Genomic DNA, 15114 nt, shown 5'->3' on the forward strand with positions numbered 1-15114 from the left:
GTCTCCAATCACATCTCTTAATAAACATAAATTATCACCCATTCGTCTCCCAGGCACAGCACACACTTGCTCCTCACATACCACTTGCTCTACTACCTCACTCATTCTGTTTGCAATCAATTTGGCATATAACTTATAATCCGTATTTAATAAAGTTATAGGTCTCCAATTCTTCAACTCTCTTTTCTCCCCTTTTTTATAAATGAGCACCACCACACCTTCTTTCATAGACTCACACACACACCCTTCCCTCCACATATATTTAAAAACTTCCAACATATCCTTCCCAATTACCTCCCACATAACCAAATAAAATTCAACCACCAAACCATCCAAACCTGGAGTCTTATTCCTTCCTGCACTCTTCAACACTCTCTTAACCTCACATTCACCTATATCACTCATCAACCCTTCTCTTTCATCTTCATTCACCTTACTACACAATGCACTCAAAACCTCTTCTTCCATACTGACATCACACTTTCTCCTCTTATATAATTCCCTATAAAAATCCTCAGCCACTCCTATCATACTTTCCCCTTTCTTCACACATCCATTCCCATCCACCACCTCAACCATATCTTTCTTCCCCTCACATACCTTTTTAAAGAAAAATCTTGAACATTTCTCATCCTTTTCCATTCGCTCCACTTTCGCTCTAAACACAATCTCTCTACCCTTCTCATACATAAACTTCCTCAGCACTTCTTTCTCACATACAATCTCATCATCCATATCCATACCCAACTCTTTCATTTTATACAAATAGATCAATCTTTTATTTGCCTCATCATACAACCTTCTCCTCCTTCCCGCAAGCTTATAACCCCATTTTCTGAAAAACTTTTTAAACTGCTTTTTTACCCAGTCCCACCAAAACAATACATTTACAAATTCCCCTTTCCTCCTCACCCATCTTTCATACCACCGACCAAAATCCTCTCTCACCTCTTCATTCTCTAACAACTTTTGATTTAATTTCCAAAAGCTTTTCCCATACGTCCCATCATACTCACCCTCAATCGTCCCCTTAATACATTCATGATCCGAATATCCAGTCTTTCTCTGCTCATACTTCTTACACACCACTCCCTTTGATACAAACAAATAATCCAATCTGGATGCAGACTTTCCGCTATCTGCCCAATAAGTAACCGGCAGTGGTTTCTTTAGACATTCCCCTGCCACGTCCAACAGTGAAAAATCAGCAACTATTTGCTTTAAAGCATTCCCTGTAACATCAATTTTTTTACACCCTTCACCAAACCCAACCCCCTTATCAATTGAACAATTAAAGTCACCTGCTACAATTATCGGAATCCTCCCAGGTAGAAACACCCTAATCTTATCAAATAATTCCCCCCTTTTCTTCTTATCCACATGTGCATAAATATTCATAATCCTAACCCGCCACCCCTTATAACATACCGTCACCAAAACACACCTTCCCACTTCTATCACCACAAAATTCTCCACATTGATACCCTTATTTTTAATTAATATGCCAACACCATCATTTTTATTCTCCCCAGACCCAGACCAAAAGCACTTTTCAAACTTTCCTTCCTTCCTCTTTAATTCCCCTACTATCCCACACTCCTGCAGGCATACTATATCCCCTCCATTCTCCCATATATCCTCCAACACTGCCACTCTTCTAGCTGCATTCTTAATTTGTCTTGCATTAAAGGAGATAATCCCCAAACTGCCTTTAGCAGAGATAGCACTCATATGCTATTTTATAAAGTCCAGGATCTAGCACACCAAAAATCAGCCATTATCATATTTTGCCAGTCCTCCAATTCTGGCTGCTCCTTCATCTGAGAACAGGGATCCTAGATTTAAATCACGTGCAGGTGAATAACCTATGCTATCACCAGGACTGCTGCTGATATCCATTTCATCCAGGAGGCTGAAAACCGGGACTGATTCAGGGCTGCTAATATCCTCTATACGTGGTTTTTTGGCAGCTCTTTTACTTTCAACTGATCTTTTATTGCCACTCTCCTCTTCATCTCCTCCCGCAGCCTCCTCCTGAGTATCAGTCCAGCTAATATCCACTTCTTCATCCTCAGAACCCTCCACACTCTCACAGTCCTGAATATTTGCAGTGCCTTGGACTTCCAGCATGCTGGTGCTTGGAACTGCTGTCATCTGTGTGGTCTCACCAGCACCTGTTTGCGATGATTCATGATCCTGTGCAGGTGAGTCCTCACTCTGTCTCACCTCAGGTGCATTAACCCCCTCCATACCATTACCCGGAGAAGCAGCTTGTTTTGGAGCTGAGTTTTCTTCCTGCTCTTTTTGCTCTTGTTTTTCAACTTCCTCCCTTTGTTTTTTCAATATTTCTTTCCTCACACATTCTTGTTGCTTTAAATTCTGCCAATGTGGGCATCCCTTACACGTATGGTTTTGTTCCCCACAAATATCACAGGTTTTGGCTTTAGGACATGCACCTGCCTCATGCCCTTCTCTTCCACAATTTCTGCACACTTTCCCTTTCTTACAATTTTCTTTTGTGTGCCCATATTCATGACATTTACGGCAAAATTGAGGCTGATTCGGATAAAATAAATACCCTCTATTTCCGCCAATAGAGAAATTGGCTGGGGGATGCGTTACCCCACCAATGAATCTGCCATCTGGTCTCAGTCTTACCCAAAATTTCAATTTGCCATTAAAAATGCCCAAAGAGTTATACAACATGTCTCCTCCTTTCACAGAAATACAGTATCTGTACAAAAAACCCTTAATAAGGTCAAAATCCATCCAAGGATTATATAAATGCACTGTTACAGGGATTTCGTTCACAGCGAATAAAGGCATGGGAATGATACCCACCATAGAGGGATGCAAGGCATTTGTCCTCAAAATTTCAAAAGTATTCATGCACTTGGCACTATTACCTAACGACACATCATAGTATCCCTGCCGAGCAAAGTCTTGTATGCAATAAATGTCCTCCTTTTCAAGACCACACAATTTAAACAGCAATTCCTCCACAATAAATTTGAGATCACTTATCTCTCTCCGTCCATCCAGCACTGACAAGCGTATAGAGTTCTTCAGAGCAGCCATGATGCTGTAGATTCTCCACCCGTCTTCTTCCGCAAATCCAAAAGGCGATCTCTCCTCGACGTCCCAGGAGTCCCCCGGAAGGACCCCCAAACTCAAACCCCCTGGCCCAGACCAAGGCAATAAACCTTGATCTGAGCCAAAAGGCCGAGAAGCGATAACCCGAATGTGGGCTGAGGGACCTGCGCAACCGAAACAGGATCTACAATCCATCATGGAGAATCACCCTTCCCCACGCACGCTTACGCTATACTATCTGCAGATTGACTTGACTTTTGTTGGCGGCGATCCCAGCAAAGAAGAGGGAGAGGGAGAAGGAGAAGTCCGGACTGACAAGCAGGCAGTCACCCAGGCGCGCGCAACCACATTCCATCACTCACTCCTGCATCGTGAGTTTTCTCTCCTCTCCTGTCTTGCTGGCTGCTTGACTGACTGGCTGGCTGATGCACAATCATTTGCATTTGGTCCGCCTCCGACAACCACACCCACCAGACGTCTGCCGCCCGTCCCGTCTGTCCCTGCTGGCTCCGTGCTTATCACATTGACACAATGCTATGCACTTGCACTTCATCACTTAAGCAGTGGGACATTCATTCTGCAATGGAAGGTTCCCTGGCTGCCTTGAACCTCCTGTCTCTAAAATCTGGATTGTTTCAACCAACCCGTTCATCCTGGCAGATTTCAATTTTTCACTACAGTGTGAGGGCTCTGTGATGTCATCATGATGCACACTCTATGATGTCATCATGATGCGACACACGTAATGTCACAATGTGCTTGGCTGTACGGACTGCATTTGCTTGGCTTGCTAACTGACATCCACTTGAGGGAGACACACACCAGGAGATGGATGCAGCATATATACATACTGCAGAGCTTGTGCCTTTAGTGCCTGTAACAGCAACTATCCACACCTCCTGCAACCAGCGTGGACACCACCGCCACAAAAATAAAAATTAGTTCCAAACATGACCAGGTCGAAAAGACCAGCCGAAAGGATGATCATGATAGTAAGTTAAAAATGTAGGAATTCATTTCGAAGTGGTAATGCTTCCTCGTTCGTACTTAGTTTGCATTCAAGAATTAGGCCTACGTAGGCCTCACATCTAAATGCTGATCAACTGTTTCAATTTGTCTTGTGCAGAAGGAGGGAATTCAATGGAGACAAGAAGTAGACGCTAAATAAGACTCCACACAGTAGTTCACAGGTGCTTTTATTCATCCATTGTAACATTTTAATAGACAGCAAAGATTGAATACAATTTTGACACAGTATAAAAAGCATGCTTACAAAATCCAAGAGTTTATCAATGCAGCAGGCAAAAAACATTGCAAATCCTGGGGAATAAGCTGAGAAGTCATCATTCATCTATTTTTGGAATACAGAATAGGAAAGGTGCACCGGTCCCGGAGGTACTGCAATACCGGGTCAATGCGTGGAGTGGACAGAGCAAGCTCTTCTTCCATCTCCCTGTTCTAAAAATCCATTTAATATATGGCCCCCAGATAGGGGGCGTATCAGATATTAAACTGATAAGAACAGATTTTTTTTTTTTTTTTTTTTTTTTTTAAACCATTCAGGTTTAAAAAAACTGACGCATACCCACAAGGAGTAGCAATCACTTTGACTTTCAAAGCACAGTTTTTTAAAAATCATCACTCATGGTTTGTATATTTTTTCCGCCAATCAAATCTTTAACCTTTTCTGGTCTATCCAAAAATAATTCAGCAAATTCACAAACACAAAAAACAATACAATAACATCTTTGCATTTTAAGGACATTTCTTACTTTCAGAAATAACCCCCACAAAAAAAACAGAAAATAGGAACCCTAAACACCCGAGGGGAACTAAAACACAACCATATCCTTCCATTTTTTCACCTTCCATATGCCTTCTGCATCTAAGCCACCACCGCCTTCCTTATCAAACAAATAACAAACATACAGCTTACTAAACACCATTCTTACACAGTCATTAATTTCCCATTCTTCCTTTTTATACACAACCATATTCCTTGCGTTCCATAAAACTTCCATTACGCACGACATCAATAACCACATAATTCTCTGTTGTACCTTCCCACTTACACACATACCAAACATTGCCAATCTCCATGACACCACATTTACACTACCCAATTCCATGCACACAGTTTTCAATTTATCCCAAACCTTCCTCGCAAAACCGCAAGTCCAAAAAACATGTCTCACAGTCTCACTCGCACCACAATTCACTCTTGGACATACATCCACACTCACTAAATCACGCTTTTTTAAAAACTCACGTACTGGTAGTACCCCATGCATTCCCATCCAAACTATATCCCTCTGTCTGTTCGTCATCCCTTTCATACCTATTTTCTTCCATACCTCCAAAGCATCCTTTGAGCGCAAAAATTCAATATTACAAGCTACATCTTTACCACGCAACACTTTCATCACTTTCTTCCTTTCACAAAAATCTTTTATACTAACACCCACCAAATCATTCTTCCTAACAAATTTCTCAACATATTTATACCACACAGGACAAACAGCCGCCATTGGTACTAGTAGTGATCTCTTCTTCCAACCTAATCCGCACAGCATCCACCCAGCCAAATAATGCATCATGCATGCAGCCTTACTTTGCCTCCCCAACAATCTAGCCACTGATGCTACATAATTAACTCCTAAAAAAAACTCAAAATTTGGGAAATCAAATCCACCTTTCGCTCTTTCTTTCATAACTTCCTCTCTCCTTAGTCTTTCCATTTTACAACCCCAAAAAAATAAAAAGCATAACCTCACAATCTTCCGAAAACAACCATACGGAGGGGGGAACACACAAGCAACAAATAATAATATTGGAAGAATCACACTTTTGATAATAAGCACTTTCCCAGTCATAGATAAATCCCTTAATTTCCAAAAATTCAATTTTTTAGCAATCTTTCTACCACATATTTCCCAACTCTCCCTCCCTTTTAAGTCATCATCAAATATTATACCCAGAATTTTGATACCACCCTCTACACATTCCACATCCTTTATACTAACCCGAATATTCCCAAAAACTTTAATTTGGCTCTTCCCCCAATTAACCCTAAATGCAGATATACTACAGAAAATATTAATTAATAAAACCGCCCTATTCAATGCAGCCTGATTCTTACTTAAAATTACAATATCATCCATATAGCCCAATACTTTTACATGCTTACCACCACTACCAGGGATCAAACAGCCTCTCACAATTTTATCTTTCCTAATCATTTGTAATAATGGCTCAATCACACTAATAAACAGGATAGGGGACATAGGGCATCCTTGTCTGACACCAGATTCAATTGTGACTCTCTCACTTACATTCCCATTTACTAACACTTTACTAGAGACACGATCATACAAACTTTTAACCCTTTTAACAAAAAAATCAGGAAAACCCATTTTCTCTAAGACCCTAAACATAAAACAATGTGACACACGATCAAAAGCCTTTTCAAAATCCACACTCAAAAACACACAACTCTGCTTCCTCTCCACACTATCACCAATTATATCCCTAATTAACATTAAATTCTCACTTATCCGTCTGCCTGGCACACCGCATACCTGATCCTCATTTATACACTGATTTATCACACATCTCATTCGATCAGCCAAAACCTTTGCATATACTTTATAGTCAGCATTAAGTAATGTTATAGGTCTCCAATTACCCAGATTTTTCTTATCACCTTTCTTATATAGTAACACTACAATGCCTTCTCTCATTGACGCACACAAACTCCCCGTCTTCCACATATACTCACATACTTCAAACAGATCCATCCCAACAGTTTCCCAAAAACACTTATAAACCTCAACCGGTATACCATCATTACCAGGAGTTTTATTATTTTTTGCACAATCTACAGCTCTCTTTACCTCTTCAACCGATACACATTCAACCAAACCTTCCCTTTCATCCTCATTTATTTCATTCTCCATAACATTCAACACCTCCAAACCCACTTCTTCATCTATTTCTTTCCTCATATACAAATCTTTATAAAAACTTTCAACCACGCGCAACACATCATGTCCTTTCACTTCTTTCCCATTATCATCACATACACTTTCCATATCCTTTTTACTATTACTAATTTTTTTAAAGAAAAAACTTGTACATTTTTCATTTTTTTCCATATTCTCCATCTTAGCCTGAAACATGATTTCTTTCCCCTTATTATTCAGAAAATTATTAATTTCTTTCCTAGTTTTAATTATATCATCACTCACATTATATCCCATTTCCCTTATCTTATACAAAAAAGACATCCTCTTGCACCAACTCTCATACTCCTGCCTTTTCTTCCTTGCACACCTGTATCCACATCTGACAAAAAACACTTTCATTTGTACCTTCATCCAATCCCACCACTCAGCTATTTCTTTAAAATCACACTTTTTCCTTTTCCACCATCCATATTTTTTCCTAAACTCATTCTTCACCCATTCATCCTCAAGCAGTCTCACGTTTAACTTCCACACTCCTCTACCATACACATTCTTACTTTGCCCATTCACCTTACATAACAAACAATCATGATCCGAATATACAACATTTACTTGCTCCTTACTTACACATTCAATCTCTTTAGACACAAAAATATAATCCAATCTTGATTTTACTCCACCCCTGTCTGCCCGGTATGTTGGCGGTGGTGGCTTATTCATACATACCTTCGCAACATCTACTAGGGAAAAATCAAACACAATTTGTCTTAGAAGATTACCAGTAACATCCACTTTATCCGAAAACCCACCAACCCTTCCACCACTTTCTATAATGCAATTCATATCACCCATGATTATTACCGGGATCCTTCCAGGTAAGTATAGCCTAATTTTTTCAAACAACGCTTGTCTTTCCCTTTTACACACAGGTGCATACACACAAAACACTTTTATCTTCCATCCCCTATAACTACATATAGCCAAAATACATCTACCCTCTTCCACTATAGTATATTCCTCTAAAACCACACTTTTATTTTTTATTAAAATTCCCACACCATCATTCCTATTACCCTGTGTCCCAGACCAAACACTATCACCACCTACCCATTCACCTTTAACTAAATGTGCACTTATCCCACACTCCTGTAAACATAATATATCAGCATTTCTACTTTGTAAATCCTGAAAAACAGCAGCCCTTCTTTTCCTGCCAGTAATCAACCTGACATTTAAAGACAAAAAATTTAAATTAAAAGCCGAAGACATAGAAAATTATGTTTAAAGTGCCATTCTCAAAAGCGCATCATGACACTTAATCATTAAACCATCAAAAAAACACACAAAAGAAGAACTCATCCATTTTCAGGCAATTTGCCTAATGCAGCAAACCTGGCAACATCATCCTCAGGTAAGTAACTACGGTCAGGTGAGTCAACAGGAGGGCTAAACTCTGCATTACTTTGTGGACTCATGTCCATGCTATCTTCCAGTAGCAAAGCCTGCCCGCCCATTTCAGGATCAATCCTGGCTTTTTTAACTGAGTGTCCCTCTTGCCCTGTTACACGAGCTCTCCGGGTGGAGGGTCCTGCTTCTTCTGCAGACTCTGAGTCTCCCTGCTCAGAGCCACTCCAAGCAATATTGACGTCCGTCTGTCCTGACAGATCTACAGGACAGTCATAGTCCTGAATGTCGGCACTGGCATGCAGTCCTTCTGGACTCTGTTGCGAGACAGTACTACCCTCCAAACTTGGCGTTGCTTCGCCTACAGACTGCTGCTCACTTTCAAGCGGTTGCTCCGCTTGATTTGACATCTCCCCCTCCGTGACAGCGGCTTCCTGTTGCCGTTCTGTACACTCCGGGGTCTCACCACCATGCGGTATTGAAACAGTCACACCTGTACCAACACTTCCTACTGCTTGGGCTCCCTCTACAGCTCCAGTTTTTGCCTCACCCACCATTTCATGTCTTATTTGTGCCTTCTGGTTCTCCCGCAGTATTTCTTGTTCTTTTAAATTTGCCCAATGTGGACAAGCCTTACAGGAATGACCTGGTTCACCACATATGTCACAAAGCTTTCCCTGGGGACAAACACTGGCATTATGCCCTTTCCTTTTACAGTTTCTACAGCAAGGACCCCTTGTGCAGTTTTCTTTCACATGGCCGTACTCAAAACACAGTCTGCAATAGGTTGGCTGGCCTGGGTAGAAGAGAAACCCTCTATTTCCCCCAATTGAAAAATTTGCTGGAGGGTGCAACACCCCTCCAATTCCTTCCGGATGAGGCGTGAGCCTTACCCAGAACTTTAATTTACCGTTAAACACGCCAAAAACATTTTTTTGCATTATGCCTCCTCTTACTTGTATGCAATAACGGTACAAAAAACCTTTTACCAGGTCAAGAGGCGTATACGGGTTGTACAAATGGACAGTCAGTGGGATATCTTGAATAGCAAACAAAGGCAACATTTGGATATTTACCATCCGTGGGTCCTGGGCTTTCTTCCTCAAAAGTTCGTAGACCCTTAAACAATCCCCATTGCTTTGGAAGCTCACGTCATACATACCCTGGGAAGGGAAGTCCTGTATGCAATACAAATCGTCCGGAACCATAACCCGTGCCATTTTCTCCAGAATTTTCTGCACAATAAAGGTGAGGTTGCATTCATCACGCCTTCCTTCTCCAACAATGAATCTAATAGTATTCTTAATCCCAGCCATTGTGCTGTAAAAACGAAGATCCTCCGATGATCCAAGCTCCGAAACAGATCCTCTCCAAGCGATCCCTCCTCTACGGCCAAGAGTCCCAGGACAGGACTCCCACACTCAAGCCTCCGGCCCAGACCAGGGCAATACACCCTGATCTGAGCCAAAAGGCCGAGAAGCGATAACCCGAATGTGGGCTGAGGGACCTGCGCAACCGAAACAGGATCTACAATCCATCATGGAGAATCACCCTCCCCCACGCACGCTTACGCTATACTATCTGCAGATTGACTTGACTTTTGTTGGCGGCGGCGATCCCAGCAAAGAAGAGGGAGAAGGAAGGAGAAGTCCGGACTGACAAGCAGGCAGTCACCCAGGCGCGCGCGCAACCACATTCCATCACTCACTCCTGCATCGTGAGTTTTCTCTCCTCTCCTGTCTTGCTGGCTGCTTGACTGACTGGCTGGCTGATGCACAATCATTTGCATGTGGTCCGCCTCCGACAACCACACCCACCAGACGTCTGCCGCCCGTCCCGTCTGTCCCTGCTGGCTCCGTGCTTATCACATTGACACAATGCTATGCACTTGCACTTCATCACTTAAGCAGTGGGACATTCATTCTGCAATGGAAGGGTCCCTGGCTGCCTTGAACCTCCTGTCTCTAAAATCTGGATTGTTTCAACCAACCCGTTCATCCTGGCAGATTTCAATTTTTCACTACAGTGTGAGGGCTCTGTGATGTCATCATGATGCACACTCTATGATGTCATCATGATGCGACACATGTGATGTCATCATTATGCGACACACGTGATGTCACAATGTGCTTGGCTGTACGGACTGCATTTGCTTGGCTTGCTAACTGACATCCACTTGAGGGAGACACACACCAGGAGATGGATGCAGCATATACACATACTGCAGAGCTTGTGCCTTTAGTGCCTGTAACAGCAACTATCCACACCTCCTGCAACTAGCGTGGACACCACCGCCACAAAAATAAAAATTAGTTCCAAACATGACCAGGTCGAAAAGACCAGCCGAAAGGATGATCATGATAGTAAGTTAAAAATGTAGGAATTCATTTCGAAGTGGTAATGCTTCTTCGTTCGTACTTAGTTTGCATTCAAGAATTAGGCCTACGTAGGCCTCACATCCAAATGCTGATCAACTGTTTCAATTTGTCTTGTGCAGAAGGAGGGAATTCAATGGAGACAAGAAGTAGACGCTAAATAAGACTCCACACAGTAGTTCACAGGTGCTTTTATTCATCCATTGTAACATTTTAATAGACAGCAAAGATTGAATACAATTTTGACACAGTATAAAAAGCATGCTTACAAAATCCAAGAGTTTATCAATGCAGCAGGCAAAAAAACATTGCAAATCCTGGGGAATAAGCTGAGAAGTCATCATTCATCTATTTTTGGAATACAGAATAGGAAAGGTGCACCGGTCCTGGAGGTACTGCAATACCGGGTCAATGCGTGGAGTGGACAGAGCAAGCTCTTCTTCCATCTCCCTGTTCTAAAAATCCATTTAATATATGGCCCCCAGATAGGGGGCGTATCAGATATTAAACTGATAAGAACAGATTTTTGATTGAAAAAGCGTCTTTATTGGTATAAAGTTGCAAAAAACAGACGGGAACATTGACAAACATAAGTGCCGTGTCGCAGCACAGGCCAAAACACAGCACAGATGCAGACTGTATAGTGCGGTCGAAGAACTACGGTGCGGGCCTGAAGCCTACACTATAGTTCTCAGGCCGCACTATGCAATTAAACGATACAATAACACAACAGTAAATAAGGCTATGGGTGTGGAGGGTAGGGGGGTGAGGGAGGGTGAGTCACAAGCCCGAAGCTTTATTGAAAAAGACAGACACATATAAGGGGAAGGGCAATAAATAGAAAGACATCAATAAAGCAACAGACATTGTGAGTGAGGGGGCAGGGGCCACGGTCCCAAAGTCTCATTTTCGGTTCGGACAAGGGGAGAGGGGCAGAAAAAGGGGGGTTTTAGTCCTCTTCTTCCTCAGGGCTGTCCATGGTGGAATAGTCTCTGAGCAGGCTGTGAACCAGCCTGCAACAGTCCTGGATAGACATCCTCTCCCTCCTCAGAATGAGGCAGTTCCTGGCTAGCCACGAAGCGTCCTTAATGCAGTTCATAAGGCGCCAGGCTTCCTGGATCGCCCCAACGGTGTGGGTGCCAGGGAATAGTCCGTAGAGCACCGAATGGTACGTAAGACAGTTCCTTGGCACAGAGTTTTTCAGTTCGTTTTCCAGGGCGTCCAACAACAACTGGGCCCAGGCACAGTCCCAAAACAGGTGCATAGATGTTTCTTCATGTATGATGCACCTGGGGCAATGTCTGTACCTGCACAGGTTCCGGGAGTGCATGAATGACCGGAGGGGCAAGCCCCCCTGGATGGCCATCCACGACAGGTCTTTGTGTCTGTTTGTGAGCCTTTTTGAGGCCACATTCTCCCAGACCTGTTTGGCAGTCGCTGAAGGGAGCCCCGGAATCGGCTCCAAATCGTCTTTAGCTCTGATGAGCTTGTAGATCGTCTTTGATTTCCATAAGTCAGGTTTAACTCCCTCCAGTTGGTGTTCCCTCACGAACTTGGACACGTCCAGGTAGTACCACGGAGTGTTCCAGTTGTAAGGGATGGAGCTGTCCCATTTGTCCCAGCCAAGGTTCCTCCAAAGAGGCAGGAGGAAGAAACGGGACATGGAGTTTCCTGCAGAATCGTTCAAGTTCTCGTACATTGTCCTGCGGATGCAGTTACACACGAAGAAGGCTCGAAGCATGGTGGGGATATCGGGGATACCCTTTCCACCCTTGAGGGGCTCCTTGTACATAACTGACCGCTTTACTCTGTCCATCTTGGAGCCCCAGATGAAGTGAAACACTGCCCTCGTGATGGCCCTGCAGACGGTTGCCAGGGGTGGCCAGGCCTGCGCGGTGTACTGCAGAACGGGAAGAATCTCATTGCGCAGCACAAGTGATTTCCCCTCGATGGTAACATCTCTGAGGCTCCACAATCCAATCTTTTGGCGAACAGTCGCCAGTCTCTCATCCCAACATCTCAGGGCTGCACCCTCGCCGCCGAACCAGACTCCCAGGATCTTAATGAAGTCGGGCTTGATGGTGAAAGGAAATGGTGCAGAGGATGACAGGTGCCACTTTCCGAAGAGCATAGCCTCTGACTTCCCGCAGTTGACTTTAGCCCCTGAGGCTCGGCCGAAGTTCTCGCAGGTCTGGACGAGTGCTGTCACCGAACGGTGATCCGCGCAGAAGACAGTGACGTCATCCATGTACAGCGAACACTTGGCCTCTCGTCGGTCACGACCCGGTGCGGCGATCCCTCTGATCTCTGGATTCCGTCTGATGCATACAGCCATGAGCTCTATAACACAAACAAAAAGAAGAGGTGAAAGAGGGCAGCCTTGTCTGACCCCGGACAAGATGTTAAAGGGGTCAGTCTTCCAGCCGTTCACCAGCACCGAGCTGTGGATATCAAGGTACATCAGGTTAACATACGTACAAAACATTTTACCGAGGCCAAATTTATGCAGAACCCTGCCCATCAGCTCATGTGAGACACGATCAAAGGCCTTCTCCTGGTCAAGACTGACCAGGGCCGCGTGAACGTTCCGATCCTTGATGTAATGGACCGTGTCTCTGAGGAGGGCGAGGCTGTCTGCAATCCTGCGACCGGGAATGGCGCAGGTCTGGTCCGGGTGAATGATCTGTCCGATGACATCCTTCAGCCTGTTGGCGAGCACCTTGGCGAGGATCTTGTAGTCCACGTTTAAGAGAGAGATGGGCCTCCAATTTTTCAGCTCACATCTCTCCCCCTTACGCTTATACAAGATCGTGATCATTCCCTCCCTCAGCGATGGGGGCATTTTGCCCTCCACCACCATCTCCCCGTACAGCTCGAGCAGGTCCGGTCCAATGAGGTCCCACAGCGCTACATAGAGCTCTGCTGGGAGACCATCACTGCCCGGGGTCCTGCCCTGCCTAAAGGATTTGGCGGCAGAGTGCAACTCCTCCAACGCCAAGGGAGCATCCAGGGCGGCTTTACCTGCAGGATCAACGGTGTTAGTGATACCTGACAGGAACTTATCAGCCTCCTCGCTGTCTGTGGTCTTAGGGGAGTAGAGGTCGCTGTAGTAGTCTCTGACGACTTTCATCACGCCCTCCTTCCCCTGTCTGGGGATGCCGGTCTCATCTCGCAGCTCGGTCAGGGGCGTGTGGCCAGAGTGGAGTTTCCTGAAAAAGAACGAATTACATTTCTCGTCCTTCTCAAGGTTCTCCACCTTGGAACGGAAGACGATACGTCTGGATTCCTCCTCAAAGTGCCTTTTCAGGCCCCCTTTGGTCTCATCCAGCTCGTCTCTCACGTCCCAGCCGCACCGTTGGAGGTCCAGCAGGGACTGCAAATGTCTCTGCAGTCTCTTGAAGTTCCTCTTTCGGTCGCACGCCTGTTGTCTCCCTTTAACCTGAAAGAAACTGCGAATGTTAGCCTTAGCATATTCCCACCAGTCGCTCATGCATTCAAAATAACATTTGTCATTTTTCCATGTGATGTAGGCATCCTTCAGCTCCGCCAGCACATCCTCTCTTTCCAGCAGGGCACAATTTAACTTCCAGGAGCCTGGGCCAGGTGCGAAACCGCTACCCAGGACTCCTTGGAAGAGAATGGCCCTGTGGTCTGAGAAGAAGCAGGGGACCATAGAATGCCTGGTCTGCTTCACTGTTCTAGAGGTAAACACAAAGTCAATGCGGGAACGCACAGAGCCATCGGGGCGGCTCCATGTATAGTTCACGGAGCCGGATCCCATGGAGCCCATAGCGTCCCGCAGTGATGCTTCGGTCACCATTTCTATGAGCAGTTTAGACGTCACATCAAGCTTTGTAGAGTTGCTGGTGCTGCGTCCATCCTCTTCCATGGTGCAGTTGAAGTCTCCTGCCATCACTACCGCCCTAGTGGTTGCGAGCTGCGGTCGCAGGGTCTGGAAAAGCTCCAAGCGCTCATTCTTGAAAGGGGGGGCGTACACGCAGATAAGCCTAATAGGCTCACCTGCCCAGGAACCGTCTACGATAAGCAATCTGCCGCAGACGAGCTCCTGAACAGAATCTAGCGTGAAGAGGCTCCCCCTGATAAGAATGGCGACCCCTGCAGACTTACACTCACCCCCACCGGACCAATAGGAGGCGCCGTGAGACCACTGCCTGCCCAGATGTTTGTAGGACCTGGAGAAAGGAAGAGAGCATTCCTGCAACATGTACACATCACATTTCTGACTATCTAGGAAAGTAAACACAGACTGTCTTCTA

The 15114-nt window shown here is 44.6% G+C and overlaps 1 non-coding gene and 1 pseudogene across 1 annotated transcript; both read right to left on the reverse strand.

Annotated features, from left to right (window-relative positions):
• Positions 1-4466: 4466 nt before the first annotated feature.
• LOC134899707 (U2 spliceosomal RNA) lies at positions 4467-4671 on the reverse strand (annotated as a pseudogene).
• A 6536-nt stretch (positions 4672-11207) lies between these two features.
• On the reverse strand, positions 11208-11391 carry LOC134899704 (U2 spliceosomal RNA). The gene has a single exon (XR_010173341.1). It is a non-coding gene; the product is annotated as a U2 spliceosomal RNA (small nuclear RNA).
• Positions 11392-15114: the final 3723 nt, after the last annotated feature.

This window comes from Pseudophryne corroboree, chromosome 3, assembly GCF_028390025.1.
Source record: "Pseudophryne corroboree isolate aPseCor3 chromosome 3, aPseCor3.hap2, whole genome shotgun sequence".
Lineage (NCBI taxonomy): Eukaryota > Metazoa > Chordata > Amphibia > Anura > Myobatrachidae > Pseudophryne > Pseudophryne corroboree.